At 37.7% G+C, this 12,439-nt stretch overlaps 1 long non-coding RNA gene across 1 annotated transcript in view; it reads right to left on the bottom strand.

Annotated features, from left to right (window-relative positions):
• The window catches only part of LOC309660922, a 986,598-nt gene that overhangs the window by 55,015 nt on the left and 919,144 nt on the right, over nucleotides 1-12,439 (bottom strand). The gene's annotated exons all lie outside the window — the stretch shown is intronic.

The following is a 12,439-nucleotide window of genomic DNA, read 5'->3' on the forward strand; positions in this document are numbered from 1 at the left end:
GAATTTTTTAAAATTTTAATTATTGAAAACATGCATGTTGACCATCATTTTGAAATTCATGCCTGACTTTTAGAAGATGGGGCAAGAAAATAACACAAGGCAATTGAAGACGACAGAACAAAAAGGGATCCGACCTGACTGCAAGGACATTGATCAAATTCAGCCTAATAGCCCACAGATTAGGAAATACTTAAGCGCTCTCTTTTCACTTCCTCTTTCTCCATGTCATGAAGACTCAACAGCCCAGCTGATAGCGTCATGGAGGTGCTGACAGGCGCCCCACTGTGGTGTGATTAACTCCGTGTGCTGCTGCAATTAGCCCATTAAAGTTGTCTGGGGACTAGCGTTTCTTCTAGGGTCACAAGGCAAAAATGACCTGAACTGTCATTCCTTGCCTGGCTGGGGCCCAGTGCTGGCATGGGGGATGTCACAAAGCAAACAGTCATTGCATTTTTAAGCAACAAGGATAAACAGGTCTCTACTTGTGAAACTGAGTGCATATTAAGCTAAGCTGTCCAGTACTTGACTTGGAGCAAGGCTCTCTTTCCAGTGTACATTCATTTTATTTTATGGACGTGTAAAAGCAACTCTGTGGCGCTGGCTGGAGTGGGAAAATCAACAACAACACTATAGAGCAACCCATAACCAAAAGCAACCCAAAAAGAAAACATCAGGAGAAAAATATGGAGGCAGATTCCCCAATAGCCTTGACAAGCATTGGCTGCATCAAAAGTGAGAATAATTGATTTTGACATAGAGGAAAGTAGTAATTGGAATGAAACTTGTTTGAATAACAGCTTAAATGTTTCTTTTCTTGCTTTCCAGATTACATGCACTGTAAAGCCGGATTTCTTTCTCCTGGCTAGTTCACAGAGGACATTCTGTGTCCAGGGGCTTGTGAAAAGAGAAAAACAAAACAAAACAAAACTGTGAATTTGCCTCTTTCTGCATGATTGTTGAGCCTGGATTCCAGGCTCACATATACAATTTATTGATACTTAACCCCAAATCTTGTCTGTTGTGAAAATCCCTTATAGACCACTGTTAAGATATTGAAAGGCTAGATAGTATCTGGGTGAGAGTACTGGTTAACAAAACTGAAGTTATAATTTTTCCCAGTCTTGTTCCTTTTCACTAGTTTCCAGTTAAAGTGAGTACAATGGACTGAATGTTTATGTCCCCCTTACATTCATATGTTGAAGTTCTAAAACCCAAGGTGATGGTGTTAGGAGGTGGGGGCCCATGTCATGAGAACAGAGCCTTCGTGTATGAGATTAGTATATTTACAAAAGAGACCCCAGAAAGATCCCTCACCTCTTCCTCTGTGTGAAGTCACAGTGAGAAGACGGCCGTCAGTGAGGAAGCAGGTCCTCACCAAACACTGAACCCTCTGACACCTTGATCTTAGACTTCTCAGCCTCCAGAACTGTGAAAACACACATCTGTTACTTATACACCACCCAGTCTATTGTATTCTGTCATAACAGCCCACTTGGACTAGGGCAATAACTGAAAGCCCTAATTCCACAGTGGGGCAATTTTGGCCCTTGATGTTCTGCCCTGCTGACTACTGCTTCAGCTTCTCCCACCTTCTCTAGGCTCCCACCATGTCAAACATCTGTAGGTCTTACATTGTCTGGCCACTCCTGTTTCTTTCATCATCTCTCCTTCCATACTTCCTTCTACTCACAAGCTTCAGCCCTGTGGGGCTTCCACCTATTTCTTGAATCTTCCAAGTTGATTTCATCTCTGTTCATTTGCTCTTTTTACTGCCTTCATCTGGAGTGTTCTTTCCCTCACCTCCACATGCCTGAATCTTTCTTAATGGTCATGACCAAAAGACTCTTTCCTATTGTAAACAGCACTGCAATGAACATTGGGGTGCATGTATCCTTTTGAACCATGTTTTTCTCTGGATATATGCCCAGGAATGGGATTGCTATACAAGTGAACTAATTTACAAAACAGAAACAGATTCGCAGACTTAGAGAATGAATTTATGGTTAGCAGGAGGGAAGGGTAGTGGGGAGGGATAGATTGGGAGCTTGGGATTAACATGTACACACTGCTATATTTAAAACAGATTACCAACAAGGACCTACTGTAAAAAAATTAAGTTAAAAAAGACACTTTCCTGACCCCTTCCTCAAATACAATAGTTCTCCTGGAACTATCTCACTAGCCCATTTTATTGTTTAAGGAAATAAAAATATCTTGGTCATTTACTTATGTGTTTGTTGTCTGTGCTCTCCCTCCTCCATAACCACAATGAAATCTTCCTAACAGTGGTGACTTTTCTCTATTATGCACTCTTGTGTCCCCAACTATGGTAGGAGATCAATAGATATAAATAAATGGTTCTCAGGACATAGTATGTTCTGCCATGCTTCCTTTCCTTTGGCCAAGTAACTGTCTCTTGCTTTGCTTAATCAGCTTGCTCAGTCAGCCCTTTCTCCTGCTTCAAAGACTCAGCTCACACATTGTCTCCTTGTGAAGCTTTCCTTCACATTCTGGGGCACAGCAAGATGTTCCTTCTGCATTTGCCTGGTTCCTGGCCTGCGCATCCCTTATGGCAATTACAGTGTTGTATTTCAGTTGTGTCTTTATGGATGTAGCCTGGCCTGAAAGTGTACATTTTTTGCACTTAGGGATTGTGTCTGTATCTATAAATCAATGTCTTGGTGTAGTGAATTTGCATAGTAGATGCTTAAAATGTTGAATATATTAATAGTCATTGCTTCAGTCGATTAGGCTGTAAAAATGTGACATCTTTTTGAGGCTTTGCTGCTGTTGTTCAGAAGCTCCATATTTATGTTTTTTTCTCATGCTATCTCTCCAAGATATACCCTCATCATTAACAGTATTAGCATTTCTTGGAGGCCCTCATGCCTGACCAATAACAATAGCTTTCTAATTCATTTTTCTGTCTCCTATTCTCTTTCCTCTAACACCTAAGGAAAGGAATGGCCTCAATTTTCCTTTCTATCACTGTTTCTCTCCTTCAGTTCTCAGATAAAGGAGGAGAAGTCCTTAATCTGATTGGTCAAATTAGCAAATACTCTTCTAGGCTTCCTCAATTACCTCTCAAATTTCTCTGCCATTCTCTTTTACTATGTTTCTCTGTCTGTCTCAATTTCACTCTCTCTCTCTCTGCTTTTCTGAAACTGAGTAAATGGACTCTGGCACTTCCACAAATGCTTCTCCCCTTGCTGTAGGCCAAAGGTGGTAACATCCCAAGGTTTAGATCTCATGGGGGCTGAGAGCTGCACTTCAGCTGCAGGCTCCAAATGGGATCTGTCATGAGTTATCAGTTGCTGACTTTGTTATTAATAAAGTAGTAACTTGACATTTATTTTCCTATTGACCCTTATGTTTGTAATAAGTGACTTTTCCATTCCTGAAAGAAAGAACCCTTGTTATATTCATCTTTATTTCTAGCAGATTACACACTGGGTCATCAACATGTTTGTTGAATTTGATGAAGGGTAGAAGAGCTGAGTAACTCCCCCTCTCCTTAGGGGCACAGTGATGGGCATCTAACAGATGCTTTAAAGTATCTATTGAGTAAATAGCTGGATTATTCCATAACTTTTTTACTTTTTCTGAGTTTCCAAATCTACCTTCATCTCTACTCCAGGAATCAGTCTATTCTGGAGAACTCTGGTCTCTGCAGGTACACTCTTTAGCATCTATCAGACAGTCCAAATGGCTTGGCTGTGAGTATTAAGAATCCATTTGGATCTAACCATTTCTTGGAGAATCTGTAATGCCTTCAATCTGGCTCATCTGAAGTTAAAGGCATCTGCCTTTTCCTCTAGTAGCAGAAAATTTGGGGAGAGTTTTTGAGTTTATATTATAATCAACCAAAGCAGCATTTTAAACTCCTTCTTAAGAGTGAATTGTTATTGGCCAAGAATTAGGAGATGCTTGTTACTAGTAAAATCACTTCTGACATATCCAAGACATCCCAGCCACCAAAGGGATATTAGAGGAGATGACAAACAATTTTAACACCAACGGACATCATGTTCTGGCAGGTCATGGTGATGTCCAGAAGATATCATTCTTGCTTTTTAAAATATCTTGGTAAGAAATAAACATGCAGGGTGACTGAAGTGATTTGTCTATGTATGTGAAATCTTGCTTGTCCTTTAGAAGTTAGTTCAAATTATGTTTTGAGATACTATCTGATCTAATCAAAATGGTTACAGGACTATCATTTCTGAGCTAAAATGAAAATAAAACCAACTTTTATTTGGATTCTTAAATGTGCCTGGTATTTTCACACATATTACCCTAACATGTCCTCATAGCCACACTGTGATTTCAGTAGTAAATAAAAGCTCAGGGAAGCTAAGGCACTGGCCTGATATCACATAGCTAGACAGTGACAGAGTCAGGACTTGGATTCAAAAATTTCTCCTCCAAGCTCAGTGTTCTCATAACCATAACACATTGTCTTAGAGAGCAACCTCCACTTTATAGATAAAATATGAAGATCCAGGGAAGAAAATGTCTTTCTAATGGCCTCACAGGTGGCAGGCACACTGCCTCCAGAGACATTTGGCTGGCTAGCCTCAAAAAAAGGTTCAGTCTCTGTTAACAAAATACTTGTTTATGGGCTTCAGCACTCCTCTGGAAAGGCAGAATTTGAACAGAAGAAAAAAGAAGAAGTGGCTCAAAATTGCAACTCACTTGCCTTGGAATGTGAACAGAGTATTTCCTGAAAATATGGGACAGAAGATAATATGATGTGTTTTTGTTACCTGACACATAAAAACTAACTTAAGTGATTCCATACGCTGCTATTACAAATATCATACACTCACTTATAATAGTCTGATAGGGCTGCCATAACAAGGTGTCACAGACTAGGGGGTTTAGCAACAAAAATTTATATTCTCATAGTTCTGGAGGCTAAAAGTCCAAGATCAAGGTGTTGGCAGTGTTGGTTCCTTCTGCAGGCTCTGAGGGAGGAATCTGTTCTAGGCCCTTCTCCTTGGCTTTAGATCGTTGTCTTCTCTCTGTGTTTTTGCATAATTTTCCCTCTTTTGGTGTGTGTCCCTATTTCCTCTTCTTGTAAGGATACTCAGTCATGTTGGATTAGGGCCCACCCTAATGACCTCATTTTAACTTAATTATCTCATTGAAGACCCTCTCTTCAAATATGGTTACATTCTGGGGCCCTGGGTATTAAGATATGACCATATAAATTTTTAGAGGGCACAATTTACCCCATCACACACATACACATACACATACACACACACACACAAACACACACAGTTAAAACTCAATAGGGAGATATTTCTGTGCTTATTGCTTAGGAAATATAAATTTGATTTTCCTGAGCACAATATGTAGTTTTGGTGATCTATGAACTTATTTTTTGAGGGTTCTTTTCATGAACCAAGACTTCGCAAGGAAAGTAGAAGTGGAAAGAAATAGAAAATATACCAGCAACTGTAGGCCATTTTTATGCTTGCCAGGCTGCCAGGAAGAGACCAGTACAGGGAATCTAAGATCTGGGCTGATTTCAGGATCCATCACTTACCAGCTGAGATCCTGACCACCATGCTAGCTTTCTCTCTCATCTATAAAATAGTAATCCCAACATCACGTGGTTGTTGTGAGTGTTAAGTGAGATAATGGATTCTAAACCACTTTGTATACTCTAGAGAAAAGTTGGAATTTTTTTTTAATGGATACCTTACCTTAATAGCAATCTTAAAGCACAAACCAATACTTTAAAAAGGTGAAGGCAAATCTGCTTGGCTTGAAGCGGGAGTTAAGGCTTGACTGTGGTGCTGAAATCACTTGCCAATCCTTATCTTCTGCCAATTCACGGGGCTACTAGTGAGCATATTTTAAAATCACTACTCTTAGAATATATACAAATGTTAGTTATTATTTTTTAATTGTTTCAGCAGCACTGTGAGGTGGAATATCATATTGTTTTTAGTATTTTTAACTGAAATATAGTTGCTTTACAATGTTGTGTTAGTTTCAGATGGACAGCAAAGAGATTCAGTTATACGTACATACACATCTATTTTTTTTCAGATTCTTTTCCCTTATAGGTTATTACAAAATGTTGAGTATAGTTCCCTGTGCTATACAGTAGGTCCTTGTTGGTTATCTATTTTATATATAGTAGTGTGTTATGTTAACACCAAACTCATAATTTATCCCTCCCACCCCCTCCCTTTCCCCTTTGGTAACCATAAGTTTGTTTTCTATGTCTGTGGGTCTATTTCTGTTTTGTATATAAGTTCATTTGTATCATTTTTTTTTAGATTCCACATAGAAGCAATATCATATAATATTTGTCTTTCTCTGTCTGACTTACTTCACTTAGGGTGATAATCTCTAAGTCCATCCATGTTGCTGCAAATGGCATTATTTCCTTCTTTTTTCTGGCTGAGTGATATTCCATTGTATATATGTACCACATCTTCTTTATCCATCTGTCGATGGATATTGAGGTTGTTTTCATGTCTTGGCTGTTGGAGATAGAGTTCAGAGTAATGATCGTAAAGATGATCCAAAAACTCAGGAAAAGAATGGATGCACAGAGTGAGATGTTTTCAGTTTTTAAGCACTTAATTAATTGCCTAATCATCTGGAGCCCAGTATTTCTCAAATGAGCTGTAGTAAAGGATTTATACTTAAAGTTTTTAATTTGTCATGGACCAATGTTTGTAAACTAAAAAAAAAACATGAATTACTAGAAAAACAAAATTAAATAAGAAAGGCTTATAAAATGTAAGCTTGATTTTTTAAATTAGCTTCAATAGACAAAAAATAATTCCACTGAATTATTATAAAAGTTTCCATAAGTCTACTTCCATTGCATGTGAGTTAAAGCATTTGTGGCTCACACTTTGGGTAGCACTGCTATAAACAAAGCGACAGTGGACCAGTGCTCAAAGATGTGTTTTGTGACACTAGGATTAGTGGTCCTTCTACTTTACATCATTGCTTTTTTGATCTAATATCTCTGAGCTCCAACTTCCCTATCTACTAAATGCACATATTGACCCTTGCCCGTGTCTACCTCATAGGATTCTTACAAATTTCAAAAGACCCAAAGTAGAAATTTGAAAGCTGTAAGGAAAAACACACTAACAATTTTAGCATGAAAAAGTTTAAAGTAAGCATAACTAATCTTACTAAAAAACACTTAGACTTTGCACATTACACTGTCCTGGTGAAGTAGCCCAGAAAAACTAGTTGCAAAATACACTCCTAAGGGAAAGAAATACAATGACTGCTTGTATTTTGAGTTTTTAGTTATATCTCTGGTGACCTATGTCTGGTTCGTCTGGTGACGTCCTGGACTATGGCTGTCAGCCCAGCTAACTATAAAGAGTGCATCTTGGACTTCTCTGGTGGCACAGTGGTTAAGAATCTGCCTGCCAATGCAGGGTTCGATCCCTGGTCTGGGAAGATCCCACATGCCACAGAACAACTAAGCCCACAAGCCACAACTACTGAAGCCCATGCACCTAGATTCCATGCTCCACAACAAGAGAAGCCACTGCAATGAGAAGTGCACCACAACAAAGAGTAGCCCCTGCACGCCACAACTAGAGAAAACCTGCACGCAGCAATGAAGACACAACGCAACCAAAAATAAATAAAATAAAAAATATAAAAATATAAAAATAAATAAATAAATAGTGCCTCTTTCTCCTCTTAAAAAATGCCTTAATTTGTAGTAAAAATTATATGGTCATCTAGCCAGATGACAGATGTTGTAGAAAATTATGTTACTAGTAACAGAAGGGTTTGCTTTTACCCATTGTTTCTCATAATAATTAGATATCAGCAATCATTTTTCTACTGAAGTAACATCAAGTTCAAAATAAAAAGACACTTGTTTATATCAGTTTTGTATGGAAAAAGTCTGATTAAAAAAACAATTTAGGCAAAGCAGATTAATAAAGAAAGATGATGGGGAATGGCCTAAGAATACAAAAGAGTAGGGAGGAGGGATCTCAGAGAGCTTGTGGAAGTGAAGTGGCTTGAAGAGCTTGAATGAGTGAAGTGGCTTCGGTCAGATCAGAAATCAGTACTCAGGTGGTTTTGTCTATTCCTTTCCATTTCATGTCTCTTCAGTTTTCGTGTAAATCCAACCTGTCTCAGCTATGAGAAAAGGAATAAATTTTGAGTCCTTCCATGCTTGGGAAGAAAGTTAAAAAAGAAACACTGGTATCTACCCAGGAGACCAGATAGATCCAGTCATGCAGAAGGAATTCAGAAAAAGGCTGCAGAGAAAACCACGCCTGAGTGGGGCTGAGTCAGGGCCTCTACCAACTAGCGGGTTCTGGCTCTTACTATTTCTTGCCTGATGATACAATGACTTCTATGTTGTCCTCCGGCTTCCATTCTTCTCCCTTTGAATCCACTTGCTACAGATCATCAGAGGGATTTATCTGATCATGTCAATCTCCTACTTAAAACACATCAATGACTACTAATTTTTCATCGGATCTATTCAAATACCTTAACATGCTAAGTAAGTCCATCCCAAACTTGGTCAATTCCTTTGTTTTCAACCTTAAGTGCTCTTGCCTTCCTGATTTCCTTTCCACACTCTATCAAATGCACTGTACAAAACCTCCATGAAAATCCATCAAAAGCAGTCCAGTCTCATACAGTTCAATCCGTTAAGGAGATAGAATAACTTGCAGTTTTCCAAGTGGACTATTGCTGAGTCATGTATCCTGCATCTGCACAGGTGGTTCCTTCAGCATTCATTCACCCCACAGATAGATATGAATTAAGTGTCTAGAATGTGTCAGAATCTAAGACTTGGGGAGGCAGTGGTGAACAAGTCAAATGGACTCCTTGCCTTTTTGCATTCTAGTGGGTGAGGTGGTCAAGAAGCACATGAGTATATACTGTAATATTGGGTAAGTGTTAAGAGTTACTAAGAGAAAAAAGCAGGGTGGAGGGATGAAGAACAGAAAAGAGGGAGTATGGGTTATAGTTCCTGGAACTGTGCCTGTAAATCCCTTCCTCCCTACCCACACTCCCCAGCTTTGTTAATCCTTCAACATTCTGTGAGAGCTTTACCTTTTTCAGGTAGTGAATACACTTCCCTCCACAAGACACCACCCAAACACAAGGGGGTTTTATTAATACCATGTAGGAGATCATAGACTCCTTCTGGAAGCTAATGTCATGATGTCCTCTAGCCCCTAAATATGGTGCAATCAAAAGAATATGGATTTGAATTCTGACACGTGCTGAGTCCTCATTCTGTTGGAGTCTTGGTTTGCATCACCTTACAATTAAGACATGAATACTCTTTGCTACATGAGGTTGCTGAATCTCAAATGAATGAAAGCACTTTGAGAATTGAAAATTACATTGCTAATTTTAAAGTGCTATAAAATTTTTTTATTATCTCATTACAATGATCAACTGATGCTACTTTCAAGAGAAAGAAGATCACCCCAAATGTAAAGATAGCTTTTAACTAAATAAGCCAGTCATTCATTCAAAAATGAATGTATTGCACATGTGTTATGTGGCAGGCATTGTTCTAGGTATGGGGTACAAGAGCACTTTTCTTTCAAGGAGTTCACTTAGTTTATTTTCAGGAAAAATAATCTGAAAAAATTCGGACTATTATAGTAGGTATTGTTAAACACCATGGTATGATAATTTCTAAACTATTTTAGCTTTCCCTGAGCCTTCTTCTTACATTAACCATAATATATAAGGTTTTACACCAATTAAATCTATCGGAAATCACTGAGTATTAAATTATATGGCCTCAGGAGATATAAACATAAGTAATTAAATACAAAAGAAAGCATTGTAAAAAATAACAAAAAAATTATTCCCAGTGGTGTCAACTTTTCTACAAGGTTAATTAATCACTGCAAATGATTGTAACAGGAACAGGCTACAGACTGATGTTGACTGTAAAGTTACAACTTTGAAAATCCCAAGCAAATAACATAATTTAGTGGTCATAATCATAATCCATTCATAATTAATAAATCTTTAAGATAACATATGATATGAAAAAAGTAAAGCAAAATAAACAATTTATATGTTGAAAATCTTTGTTATCTGAACACATGACTCCATGTTGTATAAAGTTTGCTAAATTAAATAATATAAGATTTTCTTTTTTTCTTTTTTAGTTTTTAAAATTTTTATTTATTTATTTACTTTTTGGCTGAGTCAGGTCTTAGTTGTGGTAAGTGGGATCTTCGTTGAGGCGTGCAGGATCATTTGTTGCAGGGCGGGCTATTCATTGTGAAGCGCGGTCTCCTCTCTAGTCGTGGCGTGTGGGTTTTCTCTCTCTAGTTGTGGCGCGTGGGCTCCAGGGTGCGTGGGCTCTGAAGTTGTGATGTGTGGGGTACAGAGCGCATGGGCTCTGTAGTTTGTGGCACACGGGCTCTCTCGTTGAGGTGCATGAGCTCAGTAGTTTTGGCGTGTGGGTTTATTTTCCCAGCAGCATGTGGGATCTTAATTCCCTGATCAGGGATCGAACCCCCGTCCCGTGCATTGGAAGGCGGATCTTTACCACTGGACCACCAGGGAAGTCCCTCTCATAAGATTTTCAACAGAGATTTTTATATTCTATTTCAGAAAAGTTATGGGGAAATGTATATCAAATGTTGTGGCCCAAAGTCCAGTTTCATTTTTAAATGATGCACAAAGACTTAGTCCAAGAGATTGGCCCTTTTATTCTAAAACATTAAGAAAATAAAAATAGTAATTGAAATGGAAATACATATGGACTATCATTGGTAATATTCTCCAGTACTGACGTATTTTTCTTCAATAGTCCAATCCAACTAAATACAATATTAATAAAACTTACCTAATAATATCTGTAACCAGCTGGCTTTGGCAATAAAGGAGGAGCATTTCATTGCTATATCTGAAAATCTATTAAATAATTGAGATATTTCTTTTTAGCCACCATGGAAACAAGTAAATTTAGTCAATTTTGTATTTATTATGGACTTGATTCTGCAAGATATAGTGGTGAGAATAAGATATTTAAAATTAGAAGATGGGCTGTGAGTCCCTAACATTTCACATTCAAATCTATAAAATATAGATGATGAGGATGATGATTATAGTCATCTATGCTTTTCCTACTTAGCAGGGATGCTCATTTATGTTTAAACAAAATACTTTTACCACCAAAAAATATATGTGACACCCTTCTCCTAAGCTGGATCATGTGATGGGAATGCAAAGATAAATAAAATGTAGTCTCTGAACTCAACAAGTTTATAGACAGGTGAGAAAGGCAGATAAAGAGAAACATGGCAGAGTTGGATAAGAGCTCTGTTTAAAGTTCTAAAAGACCCCAAAGAGGATCACTTAAAAATCAGATTTTGGGGTGAAGGCATCATGGAAATTCTCATAAAGGAAACCCATGCTTCTCCATTGGCTTTAGACTTTCCTCTGGATACCAGACTGTCTACTTAGTATCTATACTTCATTGACTAGTGGGCAACTCAACATGAGCAAAAGAGACTCCTCTTCCCAACTAATCCATCCTTCAGTCTTCTCCATCTTCATAAATAAAGCCTACATGTTTTCAATCAATTCAGCTGAAAAACGTAGCTGTAATTTTTTTCTATTTTTCTTATATTTTACATTCAATTAGGTAGCATGTAGTAGCTCTAAAACATATTTTGAATTTGATCACATCTTAGTATCTCTGAAACTCCAGCTCCAGAGTAAGCCACCCTTCTCTCTCTCCCAACCAACTGCCGGATCCTGGTAATCAATCTCCCTACTACCACTCTCCAACAATCCTTGTACCATATAACCAACAGAATGCTCTTTTTTAAAACTGAGGTAAAATGGGTATATAACTTTATATTAGTCTTGGTGTACAACATAACAATCTGATCTTTGTAGACACTACAAAGGGATCACCACGATAAGTCTAGTTACCATTCATCACTATGTAAATGACCCTCTTAATCTATTTCCTCACCCCAATCCCCTTCCCCTCTGATAACCACCAATCTGTTCTCTCTATGAGTTTTCTTTTGTTTATTCATTTGTTTTGTTTTTAATATTTGGCATACAAGTGAAATCACATGGTATTTGTTGTTCTCTGTCTGACTTATTTCACTTAGAATAATGTGCCTGAAGTCTATCCATGTTGTCACAAATGACAAGATATTCTTCTTTTTATGGCTGAGTAGTATTCCATTGAATATATATACCATATCTTCTTTATCCATTCATCCATCAATGTACATTTAGGTTGTTTACATATTTTGGCTATTGTAAATAATGCTGTAATAAACATAGGGTTGCATATATCTTTTAAAATTAGTGCTTTCATATTCTTCAGATAAATAGCCAGAAGTGGAATAGCTAGATCATATGGTAGTTCTACTTTTAATTTCTTTAGGAGAATACATACTATTTTCCGTAGTGG

The sequence above is a fragment of the Balaenoptera physalus genome (genome assembly GCF_965194825.1).
Source record: "Balaenoptera physalus genome assembly, chromosome: 5".
NCBI classification, from domain to species: Eukaryota; Metazoa; Chordata; class Mammalia; order Artiodactyla; family Balaenopteridae; genus Balaenoptera; species Balaenoptera physalus.